This window comes from Diabrotica virgifera, chromosome 8 (assembly GCF_917563875.1).
Source record: "Diabrotica virgifera virgifera chromosome 8, PGI_DIABVI_V3a".
Lineage (NCBI taxonomy): Eukaryota > Metazoa > Arthropoda > Insecta > Coleoptera > Chrysomelidae > Diabrotica > Diabrotica virgifera.
Window position 1 is genome coordinate 227049495 of NC_065450.1, and position 26903 is coordinate 227076397.

Genomic DNA, 26903 nt, shown 5'->3' on the forward strand with positions numbered 1-26903 from the left:
AATGAAATTAGCGTCCAATACTAATATTTTCTTACATATCGATCCTTTGACAATCTATCATTTATCTCAAAGCAGTCTCTTCTTCTTAACGTGCCCTATCAAGTCCCCTTGACGTTGGCGATTAACATGGCGAAACTGTCTCTGTCTCGAGCTATTCTAAATAGGTGTTCTGCTTTCTTTATTCCTGTCCACTCCCGGATATTCTTCAACCAAGAGGCCTGCTTTCTACCAATTCCTCTGCGTCCTTCGATTTTACCCATCATAATAATTTGAAGAATATTATACCAGTCTCCCCTTACTACGTGTCCAAAATAGGCCATCTTTCTATATTTGATGTTATCAAGCAGCTCGCGGGTAGCATTTGCTCTCTTAAGGACTGCCACATTTGTCAGCATAGCCGTCCATGGTATTTTTAGAATACGTCTGTGCAGCCACATTTCAAAGGCCTCCAAACGGTTAATGGTGGATATTTTTAAGTCCATGCTTCGACACCATACAAGAGGACTGACCAAATGTAGCATTTAATCATGCGCTTTCGAAGTTGAAGTTGCAAGGTATCATTACAGAAGAGTGACCTCATTTTTAAAAATGTCGTGCGGGCTATCTCGATTCTACATTTTATCTCTTTATCTGGATCTAGTTGTTCACTAATATGGCAACAAAGATATTTAAAACTGGGTACTCTTTGAATCATATGACCTTCAACATATAACCGTGAATCTTGATGGGCCAAACGGCTAAATACCATGTACTTTGTTTTTGAACAGTTTATATTTAGGCCAAACTCTCTTCCCACTCTGTCAATGGCATTTAAAAGGTGTTGTAATCCATTCATATCATCACTTAAAATAACTGTATCGTCTGCATATCTGATTGTATTTATCAGAATTCCATTAACCTTCACACCCCATTCCAAATTATGCAGCGCTTCCTTAAATATTCTATCTGAATACAAATTGAACAACAGTGGGGACAGTATACAACCCTGTCTGACGCCTCTTTCTAATCAGTACTATTTAAAATGGTTAATATTCCATTGTCTGTACTAATTGACCATTGTCGTATGATAATTAAGATTCTCTGGCAAATATGTACCTACCGATCCCGAACAAACCCCGGAAATATTCCAGGCCCTTTCTGATCAATACCGTATTTACATAATAATCGTCATGGTGTAATTAGTCGAAATGATGTTTGATGTGATTATTAAAACCAAAACATACGCACACATCACATATATATCAATCACGGGAATACTCGTACTGTAACATTTATGTTGATATTGAACAAACGCTGGCTTTGCTATCGGATTGCTAACCGAAGTTTGTATAATGAAAATGAAAATAACTCATCACGATAAAATATCGGGAGGGTATTTGTCTTTACTTTAATTAACCAGCCAAATTGATTTTTCCGTTTTGTTTATTATCTAGTTAAAAATAGAATTTTCTTAATTAATTACAAGGTTTTGGACTATTTTAAAACAGCATTGTGAGATAAACGCAATTAAATAATATATCTTGTTATTGAGAACGTTTTCTTTTTCTTCTTATACTTGTTGTAGATCTCTCGATCTGTTAATTCTGACTCTGAAGTATTTCTTGAGAGGTAGACTGCTAGCTATCTCTCCATCTTTTTGGTGGTCTCCCCGGTGGATGCTTGCCTGCTGGTTTTCCTTCTAGCGCAATTCTTGGTAGTCTCTGCTCCTCCATTCTTTTTACATGACTGAACCATTCTCTTCGTCTTTGACTGCCCCATCTGACTACATCTTGCACGCCACATTGTTCCCTGATGATGTTGTTTCGTATTCTATCTCTTCTTGTCTTCCCTGCTATTGCTCTTAGTGTCTTCATTTCGGCTGTTCGTAGCATGCTTTTCGTTTTATTGGTGTCTTCTCTTGATTCAGTGCCATAGGTCATGACAGGTCTACTGCAAGTTTTATAAATTCTAACTTTGCTATCCATTCTCATATATGGGTTATTCCACACCACATCTCTCAAACATCCGGACAAGACAGCGGCCTTGTTAATTTGTCCTCTTAGGTCTGTGGCTGGGCCATGATAACTTGATAACTCTACACCTAGATATTTGAACTGGTTTAGCTGTTCTATGGGTTTCCCCTCTACCACGAGCTTGCATCTAATTGGGTCTTTCGCAGTGGTAATGTATTTTGTTTTCTGCGTGGATATGTTCATATTGAGTCGTACATTGACAACATCAGACTTGAAAATGTAGACCACTATTTATCTTGGACATACCATTAAAATCGGCAAAGAAAACAAAATAGCCGAAATAAATAGACGCATACAATTGCCTTGGGTAGCTTTCGGCAAGTTAAGCTTTATCTTGAAGAATAAAGATATACCAATGTGTCTAAAACGTAGAGTTTATGACAAATGTATTTTGCCTGTAACTACATATGGACTGGAGACCATGGCCTTTACAAAGGAAACCTTAGAGCAGGTCAGTACAACCCAAAGAGCGATGGAGAGGGCCATGCTAGGGATTAGTTTGAGACACAGGATTCGAAATATTGACATTCGTAACAGAACAAAGATAACTGATGTCGCAGAATGGATAGCAAGGCTCAAGTGGCAATGGATCGGACATGTTGCCCGAGATAATCCCGAAAAATGGACACAGAGATTAACAAACTGGAGACCAAGAGAAAACAGGCGAGGAGTAGGCAGACCGCCGAAGAAGTGGGCAGATGATATCAAACAAGTCGCGGGCAAGCAGTGGATGAGAATTGCCAAGAGTAGAAATCGATGGAAGCAAATGGAAGAAGCCTATGTCCAGCAGTGAGAAGAAGAAGAAATAATATATTGTTATTTTGTTATTAGTCAGTTCATACATAATTGTATAATGTTTGTTTTGTATGATGCAATATCTGAAAAGTTAGTACATATAACTTGTAACAAAGGTCTACTTATTGTATATCATCATCATCATCATCAATAGCTCGACAACCCTTTTTGGGTCCTGGCTTGTTCTAGGATTTTCCGCCATTCTGTTATGTTCCTTGCTTTGTTCTTCCAAGTGGTAATCTCACATGTTTTCAGATCTTGTTCCACTTGTTCCATGTATCTGAGTTTGGGTCTTTCCTTTGACCTTCTCCCTCATTATCTGTTTTGGTGTTTCAGTCTCCAACATCTGTTCAACATGGCCCATCCAGCGCAGACGTCCGATCTTTATGGGTGTTATGACGTCGGGTTCGTTTGTCGTCGGATTCTTACTTATTGTATATACACCTCTTTATATTATATATCTTCCTCTATATATTATATCCTCCTTTCAATCTAAACACTGAGCTGACACTGATAACTGATATCTTCTGAGCTGACAGGTGAATTTGCGAATCGAGAAAACTACCGTGGGCCTTTGCTGATAATATAGATCTAGATAATCGCTTATTCTATAAAAGACGTGAGAGAAGTGGTTTCACAACTCGAGGAGAAAACAATTAGTCTGGGTCTTCGAATAAATGAAGAGAAAACGAAATACATGCTAGTAACCAAAAATACACGACTAAGAGTTAGGCAGAACATATGTATGTAACTATTAATGACCACAACTTCGAAGTAGTAAAAGAGTTTAAATATCTGAGAGCGGTAATCACAGATGACAACCACATAGAAAAAAAGATCTCAGCAAGGATACCTGCGGATAATAGAGCATTATACTCGTATCATCATTATTAAGATCTAAGCTGCTAAAATGACAATCTAAATTAAGACTTTTATTTATTGTGAGATAAATTAAGACTATACATGTCAATTATTCGACCGGTTGTTACATGTATGGAAGTGAAACATGGACCTCTACATCGGCTGGAAATAAATAAGCTGCTGGTATTTGAAAGGAAGGTTCTCAGAGTGATATTCTCAAAGAGATGAATTGACAGGAGGGTGGATAAGACGCCACAATTAGGGGTCGACAAGACAAAAATTCTTGCCTTGACAACATCTTCTTATCTTGTCTTGAGAAAAAACCAAGAAATTTTAAAAAATCTTATCTTGACGTTTTCTTGACATTTTATATCTTGTCTTCACTCAAGAAGTTTCAAGATCTTGAAATTTCTTGATTACCCGGTTCGGTCATTCCCCGGCGACCTTTTTATTGCGTTGCGTGCTAACACGGCCACTAGGGGTAGTCCCGATCGAAAATCTAAATAAATGCAAAATATTAGATAAAGAATGGGTTCTGATCAGTGAATTTTGTCAGTATCTGAGAAGCTTTAAAACACTTTCTTCAATACTCGAAGGCTCGAAGGGGAAAAATATTGCACACTCCCATTGGTGGTAATTAGAGTAAACTTACTTTTAGACAAACTGGAAATATTGGGCTCATTAACTTGATAATTAAATTGATAGAGACACTACCGACGAGTAATTAATTTACTTCATTCAAGCTGCGAGAGATAAAATATTGAAACACTAAACAAAACTAATTGGATATACTGTATAGTTCTTATTTTGGATGCTCGGCATAAAGTAGAGGCATTTTCCTCTTCATCTTGGAGAAAGCTTCTACAATCCGAGGAAGTGCAAAAATTTGAGGAAATATTTGAAGCTTATTACTATTTTAATAAATCTCAGAATGATCTACAGAATCCAATACAGAGCACTTAGTCTGGAAAAAGAAGAAACGAATTTGATTTAGGTATTACTTACCTATTTAAGAACGCTCAAAAATACATAAATGAGCCTAGGTCAGAATATATTGGTCTGATAATATACTTGATTGGTGGGGAAGACACGAAAATATCTACTTGTCATTACCAAAAATGGCCAAGGATTTTCTCGGAAAGCCAGCAACATCTATACCTGCGGAAACGCTATTTTCAAGAGCAGCTTTAACAATAACAAAGCCAAGAAATCTGCTACGCGTTGACTCCATGAGAAGTGTTATCTGCCTTAATTCATGGCTTATCAATTCCGATTTAAAAATGTGCTAAATTTGTTATTTAAAATAAAATCTAGTTTGCAATTTTATTTTCAACAGGATTAGGTATTAAGTATCATTAATTATTATTTTTAATTTATATTTTTGTAAATCGTTTTAGCAAAAAAAGTTCTCAATAAATTAAAATATGTTATGTTATGTTAAAATAATGTTGTCATTTTCACAAATAAATACGTTTTAGAGTTTTCATTATTAGTCAAGATATTTCAAGATTTCCTGTTTTCTTGACAAGAAATCTTGGTATTGATATAAAATTTCTTGTCTTGTCTTGAAATCTAAAATTACTTCTTGTCTTGATCTTGTCTTGAAATCAAGACAAAATCTTGAAATTTTCAAGAAGTTGGCGACCCCTAGCCACAATGCAGAATTGGTGACTCTGTATGGTAGTGAAAACATCATCAGACGTATGAAAGCTAACCGGATAAAATAGGCAGGTCACATGGTAAGATCAGAGGAATGCAGGGTGTTATCTAGGATTTATTTATCTAGAAAGCCGATTTATCTAGGATTGCTAGGAGTAGGCTATTGATTATGTTCAAAATAAGAGAGCTAAAAGGAACTACAACATTAATGGGATTTTATTATCTCATATGGTCAATGGACCTTTAAATTTGAAAAACCCGCGGAGTGCTACCATTCAAATGGGTGCGTTTTTGAGAAAGGGGTGAATTAGTCGCTAGGCACAGGGTGAATTAGGGTGAGTTCTATGCAATTTTAGTACAAACACGTCTACAGGGAAATTGTTCCAGGTTAAACTTACAATCGAAATATTATATTCTAATGTCAAAAATAGTTTTTCTTACAAAAATATATTCAAAAGAAAAGCAAGAAAAAAACACGAAAGAAAGCAATTTTGTTTTTTGGCCCATAACTTTTTTCCACAGGGAGATAGGTATAGACATTGCTTTAGCAGAAAATAACTTCCATCCTTCCTCTTTAAAATGAAGTTTGGTAGGATTCTCTAAGATCTATAATTTTCGAAAAAGGATTTTTAAAGTTCTCCGCTCACAGCATTTTTGTGTAATTTTCCCCATTATTTCGCAAACATCTGTTCTGTAACTTTTTCCTACGCATTTCTAGGTATATGCAATGGTACATTTAGTAAAAAGAGAAGTCAATTACCTTTAAACTGGTCTACTGTATAAGGTTATAAGGCTCTTTTTAAGCAAGTTATGCTTTTTCAAGGTTTCATACTTTTAATGATTTTTTATATTTTTAATGATTATTTTTTTAAATTATCATTATGACTTTTTTCTTGTATATTTAGATATATACATTGTGGAATAAAAAAAGCTTATTTTCTTTACTTTAAAATGGTGTATTGCAAAAAATTCTAGGACAATTTTTAAACACGATATCCATAGGATATCCAAGAGTATCCGTAATTTCAGAAAAATTTTTATTTTTTTTTATTGTTTTCAATTAGAAAAATATGATTGCATATTATAACATAATTTTTAATTCCAAATAACTTTTCTTAATAACACTTTTCGATATTATGAAATATAAAAAGTATTTTACTCTTAAGCGAAATTCATATTTTTTAAGATACCTCGTACACTATTGATAAAAATTTATATCTGATGATTGCATCTTAGGTATTATACTATATAGAGCATTTTATAAAGAATATTTTTTTTTATAAAGTTAATAATAAAAAGTTTTCCATATGGTTCCACTTTAGTGGGACCTATTGCATGTGTATAATATGTCACATTTTGATATCTTATTTAAAAATAGTCCCAGCATTTTTTACGATACACCATTTTAAAGTAAAGAAAATAAGCTTTCTTTTTTATTAGACAATGTATATACCTACATATACAATAAAAAAAGTTATAATGAGAAATTTAAAAATAATCGTAAAATAATCAAAAATCATTACAAGTATAAAATTTTGAACAACCATATCTTGCTTAAAAATAGTCATACAGCCTCTTACGATAGACCGTTTTAAAGGTAATTGACTTTTCTTTCTATTAAATGTAACATTGCATATACCTAGAGCTACGTAGAAAAAAAGTTACAGAACAATGTTTGAGAAGTAACAAGAAAAATGGGCCAAAATCGCTGTGAGTTGCGAATTTTGAAAAATCCTGTTTTGGAAATCATAAATAATAGAGACTTCTTCTAAACGTCATTTTAAAGAGTAAGGACGGAAGTTTTTTTCCTGTGAAGAAATGTCTATACCTATATCCTCGTGGAAAAAAGTTATGGGCCAAAAAGCAAAATTGCTTTTTTTTGTGTTTTTTTCTTGCTTTTCTTTTGAATATATTTTTGTAAAAAGAAATATTTTTGACTTTAAAATGTGATGTTTGGATAGTAAATTTAACCTGGAACAATTTTGCTGTAGATGTGTTTGTACCAAAAGTGCATAGAACTCACCCTAATTCGCCCTGTGCCTAGGGACTAATTCACCCGTTTCTCAAAAACGCACCCCTTTAAATGGTAGCACTCCGCGCGTTTTTAATATTTAGAGGTCCATTGACTATATGAAACAATAAAACCCCATTAACGTTGTAGTTCCTTTCTAAAATACATAATCAATAGCCTAGAGTACAACAATTGGAAATGGAGGCGCAAGATCGTAGAAGATATGGCTATAGTGGACGGGCGAAGACTCACCCCGAGTTGTAAAACCAGTCAAGAAGAAGAATAATAATGCTCAAAATGGTATTCAAATTCATTTTGCTTTGTACAAAATCGATAGTTATGCTCATTTTTGTTTTTTATTTCCACGACTAACCCGTTTCAAGGTATTTTACAATGCCTTGTATTTAGCTTATTGTTTTTTATATTTATTTTGATCGAATCAAACCAGTATTTACCTGTCTATAACGTATCTATTGCATCGTGTACAAATGTGTACACATTGTAATAGAACTAAATAAAACATTGAACCAGAAAGTAATTTTCAAATAGTTGGAAGTGTTTCGAAGTTGTGACCTATTTAGCGAAAAGTCGTAAAACGTAAGACCGAAAGATTTTACGATCTGTAACAAGAGAAAAGTAATAATGTAAGAAAGGTGGCACTTGGTGGAATCAAGTAACAACTGGGAACTGGGACGGCCGTTTTCCTTAACCCATGATATCGATTTGGGGACAATTAAGAGCAATAATAATATAAGATCAGCACCAACATTTAGTAAAGCCACCTTCACATAATATGTACAGTCGGAAAAATGAAAGATTACCCATGAACGATCATATTAATCACACATGTATTATTCAGATAATTAATAATCCCTACAAGGAAAAGAAAATGTTTTTCCTGTAGTTGGCTGTATACCATCAATCAAAAAATTGGAAAAATCTTTTGTAAAAGGTAAAAATTTTTATTAAAATCCCTTAAAAGGGCTACATTACAACAAAACGTTTTCGATTTTTATAAAAAATCATCATCAGTGTTAGATCTAAAAATAAGTATAACCGATTTCATGAATGTAAAGTTGGTATTTAAATTTTGACTAAGGTTAGAGCAAGTTGGTTATACTTACAAACTGGATGCTAGCTGAGCTACCAAAGAAAAATATCCGGGTAAAAACCCTTTAAATATAACACAGATGCGTTAAAAGTGCATACTTTAATAACTCCCAGTTTCTAAGTATAACCAACTTGCTCTAACCTTAGTCAAAAGTTATATACCAACTTTACATTCATTAAATCGGTTATACTTATTTTTAGATCTAACACTGATGATGATTTTTATAAAAATCGAAAACGTTTTGTTGTGATGTAGCCCTTTAAAAGGATTTTAATAAAATTTTATACCTTTTACAAAGGATTTTTTCTAATTTTTTAATAATCTCTCTCTCGTTTTGCTATTTATGGAAAAAGACAGCAAATACAAAATATGTAATTGATGTGATCGTTCATGGGTAATCTTTAATTTTTCCGACTGTATCTTTGCAAGTTCATAACATACTAAATTTTGTGCGCAGCATCTCGAGCCTCACGAAGACACCGGGAATCATGATTAGTACAGATGGGCTTGCAAAGTTTATCATAATAACAGTTTACTAGTTACTTTATTGCGCGGATTTACCCACTGCGCGGAATTCCCCGTTCTCCCCTACTATTTCCGTTTAAGCATTTATTTCTCTTTTCTTTCTTGTTCTGGTACATAGGCTCTTTAATTTTTTATGATTTTTATAAGTTTGACAGTTAGGTTGTCTCCAAAGAGAACAATTTTTATGTATTAAAATATTTCTGACTAAAAACAAAACAGAGTAACATGTAAAACTGCATTATCACTAGACGACTCTTTCTGAGGTTCTAGTACGTTCTTTAAAGGTAAAATATTGCAAAACCTCTAAATTTTAAAGAACCGTTTGGATTGACATGAAAGGCAAACACATAGCTATCAGGTCAAAGAAAAAAAGTGACATTGTGCCGATGTGTGCTTTTGCCCTAGGGGTGAGTTTCGCCCCCTTTTGGGGTGAAAAATATATGTTCCAAATAAGTCCGGAAATGGATAAAATGACTAATTTATTATAAGCAACTTTTCTTCTATAAAGTTTTTTCACCAAGTTAATATTTTTGGAGTTATTTGCGAGTGAATATGTTAATTTTTTACAAAATAACCACGTTTTCAGACGGTTTTTCGCAAATAACTCAAAAAGTAAGTATTTGGTCGAAAAAAATTCTTATCAAAAATATAGCACGTAAAAAAGTGAAAAACATTATGTATATATTAGGTCACTATACCTAGTAGAACCAGAGTTATAGCTAATGAAATATAGGTTCATATTCGTCAAATTTCAAATCGAATCTTTTAACGTGCCATAACCAAAAAACGAAGCACTTTTTTAGACAAAACTCATTTTAAATTTTTTAAAGTGTTTAAAAAAATGCTTATTTTTGTTTTTTAAAAAAAATTTTTAGCATCAAAGTAAACAAGTTACGTTCAAAATAAAGTTGGTCCCTTTTTTTTTGGTAAGAAATCAGGAAAATGTCCCCCTAATTAGCATTTCAAATGTGAACTTAATTGTTACACTTCACAAGTTTTTTACTCGCGTATGTATTGATCATATGATCTGTAAGTTTCATCGGTTCAAAGTCCTCATTTTTGAAAGAGCTGTAGTTAGAAGGGCTTGAACGAGTCACTTATCACGAGTGTATGTACATTTAGAAACATCGAATATTAACCAAATTTTTGTCTTACAGAAAAACAAAAAAATACAAAATATTCAGAAAAGTAAAGCCCATTTTTTATGTTATTTAAGATTTTTGGTATATCTAACAATTTTTAAGTTATTTTGAGAAAAAAACATTTTTTTCCAAATTAAAATTTTTAAAAATTTTACTTTACTAAATTTTTTCAAAAATAAGCACTTTGAATCGATTATACTTACAGATCATATAAACACAACATAAGTAAAATAACTTGTGAAGCGGTAACGATTAATTTCATTTAAGTTGCTAATTGGAGGGTGATCTTCCTGATTTTTTTTATAAAAACAGAAAAAATGCTTTTTTTAAACACTTTAAAAAAGTTGTAATGTGTTTTCCTCAAGAATGCTTCATTATTTGGATATTTCACATTGAATTATTATATTTGCAATTTTTCGAATATGAACCTATTTTTCATTAGCTATAACTCTGCTTTTGGTAGGTATAGAGACCTAATCTATACACCGTTTTTTTCACTTTTTTATAGGCTATAGTTTTGATAAGAATATTTTTTTTGACAAAATGCCTACGTTTTGAGTTATTGGCGCAAAACCGCCTAAAACCGTGGTTATTTTGTTGAAAAATGAACATCTTCACTTGCAAATAACTCGAAAAGCATTGATTTGGTGAAAAAAATCTATAGAACAGAAGTTGCTTAAAATTAGTCAGTTTATCCATTTCGGGACTTATCTTGGACATATATTTTTTCACCCCCGAGATGGGGTGAAACTCACCCTCAGGGCAAAAACACACATCGGCACCATATCACTTTTTTCTTTGACATGTTAGCTATGCGTATGCCAACTTTCATGTCAATCCAAGCGGTTCTTTAAAATTTACAGCCAAAACCATGAAACAATATACTATTCTTAATTATTTTGGAAGTCAGTAGACTTAACATTTGAAACTATGAAAATTGAAAATTCTTTCCAGCCTGAAATAGAAATATAATTTTTAGATGTAGACTGAAGACACAAACTTTATATTCAACTCACTACCTTAAAACGTAGTTCTAAATGTCGCTTTCACTAAAAAATGGGCTCTCTTGGTTTCTATTACCTTTCAAACCTCATTACCATACATCTCTTGAACACATCCAACTCCCTAAAACGCTTTCCTCTTTTTGGATTTAAATCCCTTTTACTAGCATTCATCATTCGTCAGTTATACATACACTCCTCCAATAATAATCGAAAACGTATCACCTCCATATTGAAATGAAAGGCTAGGAAGGCTATAAAGTATCAAACACCCATTTAGATGATTCACGGGCAGTCTTCGAGGTGAAATCCTTTTCTAAAGTGTAAAGTGAAATATGCCCAGGACAGATTTGATGTATCGATAACTCTCAACTCACTGGTTATTAGATTCCTGGAAAGTTTGGGGAAAATATGAAAATTTTGTGCTTTCTTTATGTTCAGTGCATTGGCGGAACTGGAATTTGAATAGAGTATGGACGTAATTTATTATTTTTTATATCATATTTGAAATGTACCATGTTACATACAAGAGGATGTGTATTTCATCTGAGTCCATTTATGAATATTTTTTAACCAACAGACTTGTTTTCATGATTGTTTATCATTTGTAATATTCCATATGGATTCTCCCTCACAATATGTTCCAAATAAGACATTTTTCGGTGTGTAACTGACTTTAGCAATTCTTTATTTTTTTTAGCACCCTTATTACTTCCTCACTGGTTTCTCGTGCTGTCCAAGGTATCTTCAGCATCCGTCTATGAATCCACATCTGCAATGTGCATCATAATGCTCAAATCCTCTCTTAATTCGTGAATACGATCAAGCAGAATTTGGAGACGAATATTTTTGACAGAATTACTTTATCGTTCGCGTATCTAATTACATTAAGTAGTTCCCCCTTGATTTTTATTCCATATGTCTGTCTCTCAAGTGCCTTTATTATTATAATAACTGGTTCGATTAAACATTGAATACTGTTGGGGACCAACAACTTTGTCCGACTCCTCGTTGTATGGAGATTTTGACTCGATTGTCCTTTGTCACATATTCCCATATTTTTAGCATCTGCATTAATTTTACATGCTGGACTTTATCGAATGCCTTTTTGAAGTCTGCAAAGCATCTCTCTCTCTCTCTCTCTCTTGTCGTTTCCCCATTACTGGGGATCGTGATTTCTTCCAATATTCCTAACAATGTTTCTCCATTGGTCTCTATCTTCAGCTGGTCTAAGATCTTCGCAGAATGAGTTTCCAGCTGAATTCTTTATTTGGTCGGACCATCTAGTTGGTGATCGTCCTCATGATCTTCTCCCCGGATCGTTTCCAGAAACAATTAATCTCTCCAAACTGTCGTCACCTCTGCGAACCACGTGACCAAAGAATTGTAGTATTCGTTGCAGACATATTGTGGACAGCCTTTTTTAATCTTGAGTTTGTTTAGAATGGAAACGTTTGTTCTATGAGCTGTCCAAGGTATGCGCAGCATTCTTTTCCAGCACCACATCTCAAAGGCATCAATTTTTTGGCGCTCGCATGCGCGAAGAGTCCAAGTCTCTGGTCCATATAGAAATATTGAGAATACAAGGCCATTCACCAGTCTCATCTTGTTATTTTGAGAGATAGATCTGTCTTTCCAAACTTTAGTTAGGCGACTCATCGCATTTTTTGCCATACCAATACGTCTCCGAACTTCTGCTTCACAGTTACCATCTTTAGTTATACTAGACCCGAGATAGACAAAGGTGTTTACTATCTGGTATTCTTGTAACATGTTAGTTAGTTGAATAGTGTCGAATCTGTCGACCACCATTAGTTTTGCATTAGCTTTATTGATTTTTAGACCAAATTTATTGCTTTCGTACTCAACTCTTCGCAGGAGATCAAACATTTGTTGCTCATTTGCTGCTATAAGTGTAGTGTCATCAGCAAATCTTAAATTGGAGATTTTCGTACCAGCTACTGTTACTCCACCGGCCCATCCTTCTAAAACCATCTTCATGACATGTTCACCATAAATGTTAAATAAGTCAGGTGACAACACGCATCCTTGTCTAACACCTCTCTCACTCTCGGTCTTGAATTGGTTTGAGAACTTATATGATCTAGTCGTACTGCAAAGCATGCAAATACATTTTTTGATCACGGCATTTTTTTAACAGGATATTTAGCGCAAAAGTGTCCCCCTAGTTCCCATAGCATTTCTAAAATTAAATTTGGTATCTTCAAGATCTCCTTGACTTGGTGTGACTCATTAGGATAATTAATCGATATTTTTAACATTGTGTCTTTTAGGTATTGCGACAAAGATGAACATTAAAAAGTTTTACTTTTATGTTACCTTCATTGATAATCATCAGCAACTCAGTTGATGTATCATCTGGACCATAAACTTTCCTAATTTTAGCATTTTTATAGCGTTTTCTACCTCTGATTTAATTAAATTTCATTTCATTTCATTCAATACATCCCTTTACTAACTATAAATTTCTGTTCACTAATTTATGAGTCACTGATTAAGTGCCAATAATACAGCATGACTAACAGCTTCGTTTTATTAAAGGGACACCCCTTTAATATCCGAATATCGTTCTCAAACAAAAAACACTACACTAGTAAAAATAAATCTCCCGATATTAAGAGCTTAACTTCTTCCCTAGGTACGTACCATCTTTAACTGACATCGTATTTCAATCAGCGACACCAGTCACAATTTTATTAAAGGAAAACACCAGCAATCACTCCAGACCCTTCCAGAAGTTATGACGTAACCCCCGAAAATTGGTCCTGTTAAATCAAAACGGGACTTTCTAGATTGCCGGCTATAAATTGCCCATCTAAAGTAAGAAAAGCGAAAGTTTTTTCTCTTATTGGTTTCCGATCATGGGGCGGCAGTTGGCTAATATTTTTCCTAGCGCCACCATCAAGTACGTGTTTGGGAGGTGCAGAGATTTCTCTTGAAACTATTGGAGGGAGCTGGTGAGATATTGCCGCATTTTGTCTTAACACGAATCTAAAGGTGCTTTTTACGATTTTTAGTGAGTGTGCATGTGCCGCCACTTTCGCAAACTTTTGCTTTCAGTGCTGAAGGATACAAAGTATACAAATATTTGAAAATCTTTTCTTTTTCTCGAAGTTTTAACTACTAACTATAGTAGAGGATCCGATATAAGGTCGATTTGCACCGATCTGTTTAATGGATAAAAATTATTGGATATGTAATTTAGCATGTTAACAATTACAAAAAACAAGGGTTGCCCGATCTAATATTGTTCTAACTCTAATTAATTAATAATTAAAAAATGACATTTTTTTATGAATTTAGGAAAAAAAAACAATTCGACCCGGCCAGATATTATTTCATTTTATTTTTGGATCATTCTAAACAAAAAAGGTCTTTTGTAATTTTTCTCTAAAGTTGATCGTTTTCGAGTTATAAACAATTTAAAACTGAAGAAAGAACGAAAGATGACAATTTTCAAGGCTCAAAAACACAATTAAGAATATCATTTTTGTAATTATCGAGTACATAAATTCAAGTTCAAACCTTTTTCTATCCGGTCTCGATAAGAATTTTAGCCATGTTTTATTCTAAAACATATTTTTTTAATTGTTAATGAGGAAGGTTTTCTATGGGGAGACAGGCATTAACAACCAAAAAACAATATTTCAGAATGAAATAAGTCCGGAAGACTTATCAAGAGCTGATCGACTAAGGTTTGAACTTGAATTTAGGTACTTCGTAATTTCAAAAATGATATTTTATACTTACGTTTTTGAGCATTGAAAATCGTCATCTTTCTTTTTTTTTCAATTTTAAATTGTTTATATGTAATTAGAAAACGATCAACTTTAGAGAAAAATTACAAAAGACCTTTTTTGTTTACAATGACCTAAAAAATCTGAAATAATATCTGCCAGGGTCGAAAACTTTTTTTAAATTTATAAAAAAAGTCTAATTTTTTATTTATTAATTCATTATAGTTAGAACAAGATTAGATCGGGCAACCCTTGTTTTTTCTAATTGTTAACATGCTAAATTACATATCCAATAATTTTTATCCATTAAACAGATCGGTGAAAATCGACCTTATATCGTATCTTAGACTACTACTACAAACATGGCATATAAATAACTATTTAATCATACTAATATTATAATTAATTAATAATATAGTATAGTATAGGGTATAGAGTATAGAGTAATCTTCTTCTTTAGGTACCGTCTCCTCTAAGGATGTTGGCAATCATCACAGCTATTTTCATTTTGAGATTGCAGCTCTGAACAAGTCGATGGCTATTTTCTCAAGTTGTTGAGCCAATATGAGTCAATTGAGTCAAAAAATATGTCTTCTTCCAATACTTCGTTTTTCCTTTATTTTTCCCTGCATTACGGTTTGTAGCAACACATATTTATCTCCCCTCATAACGTGGCCGAGATATTGTAACTTTCTTATCTTAATCGTATTCATAACTTCCTTATCCTTTTTCATCTTTCGGAGGACCTAAACATTTGTTATTCCGTCTACCCAACTTTCTTTTAATATTCTTCGCTAGGTCCACATCTTGAATGCTTTAAGTCGATCTCTTATTTCTTTCTTTAAGGTCCAGGCCTCCACCCTATACAGTACCACCAAAAACACATGGTATAACATATTCTTATTTCGAGTTGCAAACTGAGGTCTTTACTGCATAATACTTTTCGCATTTTATTAAATGTTGCTCTAGCTTTTCCAATTCTCATTTTTATTTCCTCTGTATACTCGTTATTTTCATTAATACTTGTACCAAGATATCTGTATTTTTTTAACTTTTTCTATTGGCCCCCTCTTATGTTTAAAATGTATTGTTGTTGTGTTTTGGAAATTGTCATAAATTTTGTTTTATTAGCGTTAAGGGTTAGTCCGCTTGCGTCACTAATACTAACATTTACTACATTATCTAATGGTACTAGATCCAAACATAGGTCGACCTACATCCATCTGCTTTCCGAATGAAACATTGTTTTTATTAAATTTCATACATAGACAAATATTTCCAGCATTGGTTGCCTATCAAAATCGTGTCATAGATATCCTTAAGGAGGGGCCGTAGGGGTTGAAATCCATATTTCAAGCACAATTTTTTTTTAAAGTAAGGAATAAATTATTTTATTTTTAAATTAAATAGGCATATTCAGTACAATTCATAGATTATTCAAGAAAAATATTGAAAAATAAGCCAACGGTGGCAGATTTTTAAGGACACCTCAAAAAACGGTAGACATCAGAACTCATTATTGGAAATATTCAAAAATATTTTATTAGCTTATGAGTTTCTCGAGGTAATAATATTCTGTGGAGTTTTTTAATTTTATCGATTTTTGACATTTTGGTATCACTCAGAAGTCAAAACAACGAATTTTTTTGCAAAAAGGGTGAAAATCAACATATTTATTATTTTTAAACAAAAAATACGCATAAAACAAAAATATCTCCACAGCGTTACCTCAAGGAATGCCTAAAGAAAAGTAGTTTTTAAGTTAAAATGTCTACAGCCTTTGAAAAAAGCAGTTTTGAGAAAAACGCGTTTAAAGTAGTGTCAACTTTTATTTTCAATTTATTTTTTGTCTGCCAAATCGTAAAGTGATGCACACCGGAATATTTTTGATACATATTTCAAATTTTCATTAAATCGTCAGTTTGTAATAGTTATTTATTTACCAAGTCAGTAAAGTGACTCTTTATCGAACGAGTCTGATATTATGAGCCGAGCGAGCCTAGCGAGCGAGGCGAATAACAGACGAGTTCGATAAAGAGTCTTTACTGACGTGGTGCATACAAAATTTTATCGCCGATCATAAAAAGCATTAACACTTACTTAATTACATCCTACTGAAAAAAGAGTGTGTGTACTTGGTAAGCACGTAAGACGTTGTACTTCTATTATTATGATTTCAACGAAATAAATATATTTTAAACAGTTAATCGTATTTCTATTTAAATATTAAACCAATTTTAAATAAAACACCAAAAATTAAAAATACCGTTAATAGTTACGTTATGTTTATGAAGTGTAGCCTCACGCAGCGCAGTTGCTTTTCCCTTGATGAATAGTAGAAAATCTAAATAAATATATTTGCTAACAAATTATTATCATTAATATCTGTCACCGTCCTATATACATATAATCGAATTAACAAAAACACCATTTCATAATATATAATTTGTATTTGTATATTTGCTAACAAATTATTATCATTAATATCTGTCACCGTCCTATATACATATAATCGAATTAACAAAAACACCATTTCATAATACACAATTTGTATTTGCATTAAAACAAAACTTAAAAGATTTAAGAATTTTAGACGAAATAAAAATTTCGTATGACAATAATGACGATGGCAGTGACAGAAAGCTTTTGCATGATGGCGGATTTCGATGTTTAATCGATAGTTGTTATCAATATTGAATAAGTACCTAATTACTAAATCTGTAAAGTTTTGATTTATGTTTTATGAATATAATTGCAAAATACTACAGAAGTTCACCTTCTGACATAAATTTAATTAATAATAATATTTTTGTACAATATTTTTAATAATTAAAGTAAATAAAATTTTAAGTTCACTTAAATAAATAATCGATTACTGCCATCGGTCACTTACATTCAATCTCAGTTTATTTTGATAAATTGCGGCAGGTAAAGTAAAATCTTCTTTCAGTACAATAAAGTGTTACTTTACTGCCGCAAACGAGGGCAAATGAGTACAATAATGAATGACTTTAGTGACGGTTGGCGATAAAAAAAATTTCAACACCCCTATCTCGGAAACGAAGCATTTGCTGACATACGTCTGTAAAGCAAACTTTCATTATTTTTTCATGCAGAATTACCCCTTAAAGTTTGCCATACTTATTTAAAAAAAACACCCTGTATTGACGAAAAACATGCCTAGTTGTTAAAGTACCTAACTTTTTTATTATCCAAGATAAACGAATGAATCAAAAACCAGAATATTGAAAAAATATGAGGCTATTGTTGGGTTTTAATTTTAGTATTTTATAAACGCTATAATATTACACAGGGTGATGCGAACTTTGAGAAAAAACACAGTTTGATTGGTACACCCGGTATACAATAAAAATTCACCTGTTTAGCAACGATATTATTCCAGCGATATTGTTAAAGAATAAACTATTAAAAAATCACTTCAATCGGACAACAGATTTAGGAAATTCGAGACATCAGAAATGACGGTTATAGGTACATTCTTAACCCGGGAGCAGTCGCGCCGTGAGAAAAATCTCACATTTTATCCTTTACCGTGATAACTTGATGAAAAACTTTTCAACATTGCTTTCCACCCGTAAGTGCCTCGAGGAAGATCGTAGTGATGCGTAGAATTTTTTTTTGTAATTTTTTTTTATTTTTTTACTTTTTTTGTGGAATTTATGGCTTTGGTTAGAACTAATGAGCTTTAAAATTGTCAGAAATAGATATGTTTAACACACCAAGTAAATAAAAATATTATAAAATAGAAATTAGATTTAAATCCGTATTAAAATCTATATTGTGAGATTTTTTCTCTCCGCGCGACTACTACGTTACAGAAGTGAGCGCGACTGCTCCCAGGATAAAGTGGGCGGTTAATTTTGCCGGTGAGTGTATAAATAATCTATTGCTGATAACATTTTTGAAGCTAAATTTTTAATTTTTAACTGAGATATCGAGTGCGGATTACTTGTTCCTTTTTACATAAAGGAAACAAGGCAGCTGTAACGATCAATGAGTGTTAGCTAACAGATCAACCGCAGCATTGATACGTTATTATTGTGGTAAAGTCCAATGAATGGACAGAGACTTTAAAAAATTGTTTGATTAACTTTTTGATATCATTATAACATATCATCTTCCATAATCAATTCGGCAATATATCAATAAAATGGGCCACCCACCCCTTCATGCATTAACCATACGTAACATTATCAAATAGCTATTAGTTTCCAAGGCCATCACCTGCGTAGTTCCCTCATCTCCCCCCGATAATCTTCTAAAGCATGTCTAAACGCATAATCCCTCTTATTATTGAAAAATTCTTTCATCGGACTAAACGCTTATTTTGAAGCACAGAACAAAGGGTGTTTGTATATTATCATTAGGATAGTCATTGTCAAAAAGGAGAACATCTGGGAGAAGGTCTGACTTCACCCTAAATTCGTGTAAGGACCGGACTAAACTATGAGTTGTATAATATAAGTAGAGAGCGGAATATATTTATGCAAAGGGCATATAGAGGTAGGCAATGATACAATTATAAAGTTTTTTAGCAGTAAATGGTTGACTTCAATTAGTGCGCTCGTAAATATTATTAAATTTATCTTAAGATACTTAAATTATTTCCCATAGAAAATAGTTAATTATACTTAAAGGCATTAAAACAAATGAACAGAATGAACTCCAAATATTCAGCAAGAATACTTATTTCTGAAATCACACATGCGGTGAAAGAAATGAAATCAGGTGAAGCTCCTGAGTTTGATGGTATCCATCCTAAGTTCTTGATACACATTGGTGCATACCCGAAACAATGGCTTGCAATGTTCTTTAATGATATACTTCAGTCAGGTAACATTCCTTTCTCACTTAAGCGAACAAAGATAATTGCAATTCCGAAACCGGGCAAATCAAACGATAAGCCAGAAAACTACCGCCCCATAGCTCTACTCAGCATGGTATATAAACTATTAGAAAAGCTTTTCCTCAACAGAATTAGTCACAGGATACTAGAAAATGTCCCCACTGAACTAGCTTGCTTCCGCCCTCATCGAAGCTGTACGGACCAAGTGCTGTCATTAACAACTTTTATAGAAGCTAGTTTTCAAAAAAAAAAACAAAAGACAGCAACAGTATTTATAGATCTAACAGCAGCATATGATACTGTTTGGAGACAGTGATTAATATATAAACTGGCCCGTATTATCCCCTGCAGAAAGATAATTAACCTCATTGACAACATGCTGACAAACAGAGCCTTCCAGGTTATAATGGGAAAGGAGACGAGTAGACAGATGAAACTTAACAATGGTCTTCCACAGGGTTCTGTCCTTGCCCCTTTACTTTTCAGCCTCTATATTGCTGACATGCCTGAAACCGAATCTCGAAAGTTTGGATATGCTGACGACTGGACCCTTGCAACAACCACCAATCTTTAGAAACTACAGAAATCACTCTCACGAATGACTTATCTATCCTCAGCGAATACCTTAAGAAATGGAGACTACAACCAAGTACTACAAAAACTGAAGTATCAGCTTTTCATCTCAACAACAAGCTGGCAAACGGAGAATTTCGAGTGTATTTTAATAACAAGCTGTTAAAACACAATAAATATCCGAAATACATTGGGGTTACTCTAGACAGAACGCTCACATTCAGAGAACACCTGACAAAAACAGCAGCAAAATTGAAAACACGCAACAATATAATACAGAAACTCTGCAGCACTACATGGGGTCCACAGCATCAACTTTAAGATCCTCTGCTCTTGGCCTGATACATCCGGTGGCAGAATACTGTGCACCAGTGTGGCTGAATAGCAGGCACACCCACCTGGTCGACACCCGACTAAACCGTGCTATGCGTATGATAACAGGCACAATTAAGCCCACCCCTACAATGTGGCTACCTACCCTTAGTAATATAGCACCACCCAACCTACGCCGCGAACATGCATTGGTTAAAGAATATAACAAAATAATGGACAGTCGCCAGCTTCTAGTCCACAACGACATCCCCGATATTCTTGGAAACCGTCTCCGATCCAGGTTACCCCCTCTACGATCTGTTCAAGCGCTGCAGCAATCCAACTTTGACTTAAATACCCGATGGAGAGAAGTTGGCAAAGTAAGGCAGATCCGCATTACCATAGTCTACCGGACATCATAGGAAAACCTAGAGAATTTGAACGTCCCCGTAAGATTTGGGCAGCCCTTAATCGAATTCGAACAAACTGTGGACGATGCGCCGACTCCCTCTACAGATGGGGTAAACTTCCCTCGCCTTCTTGTGACTGCGGCGCTGCAAGACAAATGATCAGTCACATTGTTCAGGACTGCCCACGCAGAGGATACACAGGCGACCCTATCGACTTTGTAATGGCAACCGAAGGGTCAATCGAATATATAAAAAAAACTGGACATCTGTTTGTGATGCATTGTATAATGCATACAACTAAATATATTGTGTGATGTTCTTAAGCCATACGCTAAATAAATGGTGGAGCTATTCCAACTATGGGGTAGACCTCCTCGATAGGATGCTATGAAAGACTACAAGATTTTGATGCTATAAAAGAGTTATTTTCTTGTAGCCTCTTAATGGAATTTACTATTTTTGTTGAGAATAAGCCACAATTTTACTTTAAAATTGAGTTTATTTGATGTTTGACCTCCACTTCGGAAATCGTTCTCAAAATACAAAACATGAATGTTATAAAAATCTAAGTTAAAATATATTTTGTATTATATTAACCAGTTTCTTTCTTGTTGCAGGTAAATTACTTAAGATTGATCTACAGATACAAAGGTAAATAATTGCTCATGCTAATTAATCTTAACAGAAAAATAATGGTTTGCAAGATTTAGAAGTATCCTGATCGGATTGATTGAAATCTTACCATTTTGGTAATAGTTCAGAGAAATAAGGAAAAAAATATCCTGGTGGTAACACAACCCCCTCCAGGCCGAAACCAAATTTTAGAGTAGTATGGACATCTATAATAATACTGCAGCCGATTTTGATGATATACATAGTTATAAACAAATGAAGATCAAAAACGGTAAATTTTCGCTTTTTTCGTGTATTACCAAAAAGTTATCTAAGCATTTTAAACAAATTTGAGAGTAAGAAACTTATAAATGGTATAAAAAAACTTCAATATGGCGTTCGCTGAATATGTCTATCCGTATTGGTTACTTAGAAAATTGTAAAATAAATCATAAATTTTGAGTTTTTATAAATATTCATAACTTATGCAAAAAATTAACTTAGAACCTTCTTATTACACGGAATACTGAGTTTTCTGGTGCTTAAATCATACCCTAAATTTCAAAGCAGTTGGTCAAATAGTTTAAAAGTTATTTAATTTGTTTATTCCAAATTAATTTTTATTTCAACACTATAAGTCAGAAAATTATGAAGTTAGAGTAATACTTTGGATAGTTTATGAAAGAAGATTTACACTATTAACTTAATTAAATAAAATGACAAAAAATAATTCTAAATATTGCAAAATTATTTTGCAAGAACATATGAATTAAAAAAAGGGGGGGCTAACTTCGTCCCTAATTGTCCTAGGACAATTGTTTTTCTTTCTAAATGTGTATAAAAATTCAGTCTTTCTAAATATCAAAAAATAATTTTTCTACGGGTAACGGTTAAAAAGTGATTCTAATTGTTTATAAATAAACAAAAAATCGACATGTTTTTGCAAAATAATTTTAGACTGTTTAAAATTACTTTTTGATATATTGTTTAATTAAGTTAATAGTATAAATGTTCTTCTTTCATAAACTGTCCGAAGTATGTAACCTTCATAATTTTCTGACTTATAGTGTTGCAAAAAAAATGAATTTGAGATAAACAAATTAAATAACTATTAAACTAATTTTAAACCAATTGCTTTAAAATTTAAAATATATTTTAAACACAAAAGTCTCAGCATTCCCTGTAATAAGAAGGTTCTAACTTAATTTTTACATAAGTTATGAACATTTATAGAATCTCAAAATTTATTATTTATTTTGCAATTTTCTAAGCAAGAAATAAGGATTGACATATTCAGAGAACGGCATATTGAAGTTTTTTATATGATTTATGAGCTTCTTATTCTCAAATTTTTTAGAATGCTTCACTTTTTAGTAATACATAAAATAAGCGACAATTTACCATTTTTTGATCTTTATTTGTTTATAACTATGTATATGTCGTAGGCAATCGGCGAAATACGTCATTCCGTGAAAAGCCTAGTAATTCCACGTATTGCCGGCAAACGCTGTATTACAATCATTATTACTTTGTTTGACTGAAATTATGCGCCATTTCAGGGACTGCCGTCTACGGTTTAGGCAAACGGTGAAACCGCCCGAATGATTAAACGTTACAGCGTCTGACGGTTATATGTTTAGTCAATTCAGTCGTCGAATTAAGATTTTATCACATATAATACAAGGGCGGATCCAGGGAGGGGGCCATGGGTAAAAAAAATATAAATTTAGATAGTTGCAGTTTAAAAGTTTTTACTTTCAAACACATATATATGCATAAGACAGGAGATAAATATGTTTTCTGGACTAGAATTGAACAAAAGCAGTAATGAAAGCTTCAAGAATGACGTACTAGGATGTTTTTAGAACGTTCTTGGCAGCCATCAAAATCGTATCAATTTCCATATTCTGTACATATAAAGAATAGAAAAGAAATGAAGCATTACTGGGGTCACCAGCACTTAGAACAAAGGAGTTGGTTGGTACTTTCGCACAGTCAAATGGGATTGGTTTACAAGTACTGCGTTCTATTTTTCTAGCGAAAAATATGGTCACAATAAAGGGATGATAACCCAAAGCCTTGTCACGAAACCTTTAACATGTTTCGCCAAACTCATGGTCAAAGACGGAGTCATACAAACCCATGAAAAAACATCATACCACAAGGAGTGCGTTCAGGTTGGGCTAGATTTTCTACAAAGTTATCACAACCCACAAAAGTCAGTCATTAACCAGATAGACTCTCGGAGGTCTAAACAGATACAAGAAAATAGAGAAAGACTATGATAAATAGTAAAATCTATAGTGTTCTTAGGTCGACAAAATATTCCTCTAAGAGACCATCGTGATGATAGCCTGCTGCTTCTAGACGAAGATGCTGGACCTAGCAATGAGGGGAATTGTTTGTTAAGGTTTAAACTCGCATCAGAAGATAAGACTTTTAAACAACACCTATCCACTGCCTCTTCCAAAGCAACATACATTAGTAGCACCAGTCAAAATCAATTGATAACATGTGGTAAAGAAATAATTGAACAAATAATTAATCAGGTTCAAAGTGCAAATTATTACTCTGTCATATTTGAGGAAATGACCGACGTATCCCACGTGCAACATATTTCTTTAAATTTGAGATGCATACACAACAACATTCGTGAAGACTTTGTAAAGTTCATTGAGTAAAATCATCTATAAAGAGGGGAAAAACAAGGCCTGACAGTAGAAGCATGGGGAAAAATAGTATTAAACTTGTTGAAAGAACTGCACATGGATCCGAAAAAATGTGTAGAAATCGGTACTTTAATAATACTTTAGTAACTATAAGTTTTGAATGTCTCTATGTTACTCAAAAATGTGTGAAAAGTGCCTTAAAACTCACTATTGTAATCCTAATTTCTAAAAATTACCCCCAGACCCTCCGTTACACCTCCCCAAAAAAGTTCATGGCCCCTCCCGAAAATCGGTCCTGGATCCGCCCTTTATATAATACCTCGTTACAAGTGTTTATTATTATATAAATATTATAAAAATATGGATATACACAACGGTATATTTTATGAAAAAGTAATCTAATATTATCAAGTGAACACGGACGTCAAAAAGCCGTGGAATTATGATAAACTGAATGATGTATGAACCACTTACATCTAACTATAACTATAAAAAATGCGTGGCCGTTCATTTCTATACACTTCCTTATAAAATTCATATAGCTTTCATAAAATACACCCTTGTGGATATTCATATTTATATAATAATAAACACTTGCAACGCGATATGTAGTTAAATCATTCGACGACTGAATTGATTAAACATACAACCGTCAGACGCTGTAACGTTCAATCATTCGGGCGGTTTCACCGTTTGCCTAAACCGTAGACGGCAGTCCCTGAAATGGCGCATAATTTCAGTCAAACAAAGTAATAATGATTGTAATACAGCATTTGCCGGCAATACGTGTAATGACTAGGCTTTTCACGGAATGACGTGTTACACCAATTGCCTACGACATATATACCCTATTCCACGAACATACGTCTGTTGTGGATTATCTCGACAACGAATATTTTACTGCGCAAATTATGAAGAACGAAAGTAAATTGCAAAATACATTGTTCTTTATTGGAACAATTATTAGAGCCATTTTTACTTTCGCACTTCTTATGTTGCACAATAAAATAGGCGTTGTCGCGATAATCCAAGACAGTCGTATATTCGTGGAATAGCCCATATCATCAAAATCGGCTGCAGGAAACATATAGGTTATTAATATAGATGTCCATACTACTCAAAAAACTTGGTTTCGGCCTGGAGGGGATGTGTCACGAGAAAAATCTTATTGCTCTGGACTAGAAAGCAAAAAATATGGAGCCATTACAGCTCTGCGCGCCGATCCCCGTCCTTTAGAAAAACTCCGAACTCTCCGAAACTGATTCAATTATTAATGTGATTCCCCGAAATCATTGCCTCAAGCGCTAATCTTCTATATTTCCTTTATTTTGAATTATAAATGGATTTATTCGGCTTAAGAGCGATTCACACTACATTAAATTCGAGCAGAAATTGAGGGGAAGGGGTTCTAGTCAGTTATTTTCAATGCTGAATTAGTATTATGGAATTGGTCATTTAATTTTCGAGTAATATAGATAATGCGGTCGTCCCTGGGGGTGGAAAAGTCTGGGGAGGTGGAGTAATTGCCTGAATATTAGATTTAAGTCTATGGGATGACATTTGGTGATGTATTGCTCGGATGGAGTGAATGCTCTTTAATTTGCATAAAACATACAAGCTAATGGAACTGCCAACTAATCAAGAAAGATTTTAAATTGTTGTGATGATACTTATAATATTTGGGCCATTGTAGTAAATATTTTCCCAAATATAACATTTTTAAAGAAAATATCTTCTTCTTTTTATGGTGCGTATCCGTTACGGATGTTGGACACTAACATGGCTATTCTGACTTTGTTGACTGCTGCCCTGAAAAGTCCGGTAGTGGTTAAGTTAAACCATTTTCGCAGGTTATGCAGCCAGGATATCCTTCTTCGTCCTGGACCTCTTTTCCCATGCACTTTACCTTGAAGTATGGTCCGAAGTAGGTCAGAAAATATACCAAACAGAAAATATAAATATGACGAAATTATTTACTTACTTTTCCGTGGCTTTACACATCATATTATATAATCTTTAGATCCTTCTACCCTCCCGGGTGTAGGTATGGCGTGTGCTCAGTTAACAGTGCACAGATCTCTTCCATTGCTTCCTGTCCTGTGCCATAGTCTTAGCTTCGTTCCATGATACTCCTTTATTGTCAAGAATCATTGCCATCACTTCGTTCCATGTCTCTCTCGATCTTCCTCTACTTCTTTTCCCCTGCATCTTCGTTTCCCATATCTTTTTAACTGGTACTTCTTTCTGTAGTCGTTGTAAATGCCCCCACCAACTTAATTGTCTTTTTTCAACATACTCCATCTGCTGCCTGTCATAATTATACAGCTTTTAAATGAGAATATTTGTGTTTTTAACGTTAAAAGGTACACTTGTAGTAAGTTTATCTAAAAAAAGTCTACAACTGGAAAAAATATGTAGTTTTCTTTTCTTATAAATAAATTAATCTATTATAACAAAACAAAACCAAGTTGGCATTTAATAATGCGTTAATTAGAAGGCTCTACTCGAATTACTTGGGAACAAAAAAAGAATGAAGAAAATTGCTCCATGGGAAGTCGAGAAAATGCATTTTTTTTTTAACGTAT

General features: G+C 33.5%; 1 protein-coding gene across 1 annotated transcript in view; it reads left to right on the top strand.

Moving 5' to 3' along the window:
* LOC114331806 (roundabout homolog 1-like) overlaps positions 1-26903 on the top strand; it is a 776276-nt gene that overhangs the window by 398174 nt on the left and 351199 nt on the right. The window lies entirely within an intron of this gene.